The following is a 1,889-nucleotide window of genomic DNA, read 5'->3' as shown; positions in this document are numbered from 1 at the left end:
CTCTCTCGGATCGCTAGAGAAGGCATTCCTCACCGAAGGTGGGCCACACCCCACCCCAACTGCCCCCCCCCCCCGCCGGGCCGGCAGGAGGCAAGCCGAGGGAGCACCACCCGAGAGACCGATCAATCGGGCGAGGGGGTCTGCGGTATAGGGAAGAAACGGCACCTCGAGCATCCGCGGCCAGGGCAAGGGCAGGCTGGGCGCATTACCAATCCCATTCGCCACAGCCCTCCCAGCCCCCGCACTCGTCCAGCCAGACCGGACCACACCGCGACCGCTCAACACACCTGGCACACACCACCCCACGGGGGCAGGGTGGCAAGCGCGCAGGCATGCGCCCACCAAGCCGATACCCCACACACACGTGGGGACGACGGCACGACACCGGCAGCCTCCCTCCAAGCGAGGCGAAGCGCACACGTGTCTCCTTCTCTTACCGCCTCGACCCCCCCAAGACTCCCAAGGGGCACAGGCAGCAGCCAGAGGCAGCCGCAGCAGCGACACCCGGGAGAGGGCGCTGGGGGGACAGGAGCAACACCACCACTCGGCTTCAGGCACCTGAGGCACAACCTGGACCACGCCAGGGGCACCGCACAGGCTCGCGCAGAGGCAAGGCTCCGCAGCCACAGAGCCCACGACAGGGCGACGGCGAGGGATGCCCGCCACGTCAGAGGACCCCGACCCCCCCCGCGCGCAAAAGCACGGGGACAGCAGAGGCCGGGCCGGTTTCCGCACCCCTGCCACCCACACACCACCCGCAGGTGGGGAAGGCAGAACGAGGGGCCCGCAGGCCAGAACGAGAGGCTCAGCAGCGTTCACCATGAACGGCTGTCCCTCATCTGGAGCGGCTTAGGTCCGGCCCAGGAGAGCGCCACAGCACCACATCGGTCACAGTCAGGTCTAGGCTTTAACACGTGGAGCGAGGGCGGGGGGACACGACCCGGCGAGGACAGCCACCAGAGGGGCCCGCTGCAGCCTCACCAGCCCCCGCCTCTCACTGCAGGCGGTAGACAACCCCAACGGAGAACGCCTGACACGCACACGTGGCATGAAGCCACCCCTCATCGAGGGCCTTTCAAGTCAGAGGGTTGTCACAACCACCACGCGATCGGCTCACCAGCGGCAGAGAGCGCACGCGGGTAGAGGACCCGACGCCCGCCTCACCCCACCGCCCTCGGGCACCATAGGCCGGAGGTGGCATCACCGTCGCGGGACAACCGGAACGAACGCACACAAGCCACCGCGCGAGCCCAAGCAGGTGGCTCTCAGAAAGGAGCACGGTCGAGCACCAGCCCACTGGAAGCCCACTTTGTCCCCGTGTCCCCAACGCACGTCCGGAGTCCCCTCCCTGGCGACAGTCACCAGAGAACAGCGTGTCAGCACCTACCTGCAGGTCCAAAACCACAACTCCAAGTATAAAAATGTCCACGCGAGAGGACACAGGGCTGATGCACTGGACACAGCCACCTCTGAGCTTGGGGACCCGGTCACTTGTCCCCAAAATGCCACCCATCTCTGTTAGAGGACACTCCTCTGGCCACCTGGTCGACCTGGGGTGGGGGAGGGGACTAGGGCCATGAGCAGGCCACCACCCCACACATGGCAGGCAGCCCCATCCAGGCGAACTCACACACGGGCTGCAGCGGACCGGCCTCTGGCCCTCAGAAGGCAACCCAGGGGCCGGCGCCGTGGCTCAATAGGCTAATCCTCCGCCTTGCGGTGCCGGCACACCAGGTTCTAGTCCCGGTCGGGATGCCGGATTCTGTCCCAGTTGCCCCTCTTCCAGGCCAGCTCTCTGCTGTGGCCAGGGAGTGCAGTGGAGGATGGCCCAAGTGCTTGGGCCCTGCACCCCACGGGAGACCAGGAGAAGCACCTGGTTCCTGCCATCG

The sequence above is a fragment of the Oryctolagus cuniculus genome, chromosome 20, assembly GCF_051225735.1.
Source record: "Oryctolagus cuniculus isolate XC-2025 breed Fujian yellow rabbit chromosome 20, ASM5122573v1, whole genome shotgun sequence".
Classification (NCBI taxonomy): Eukaryota; Metazoa; Chordata; class Mammalia; order Lagomorpha; family Leporidae; genus Oryctolagus; species Oryctolagus cuniculus.
The sequence above is the reverse complement of the archived record's forward strand: the minus strand, read 5'-3'. Positions refer to the sequence as shown.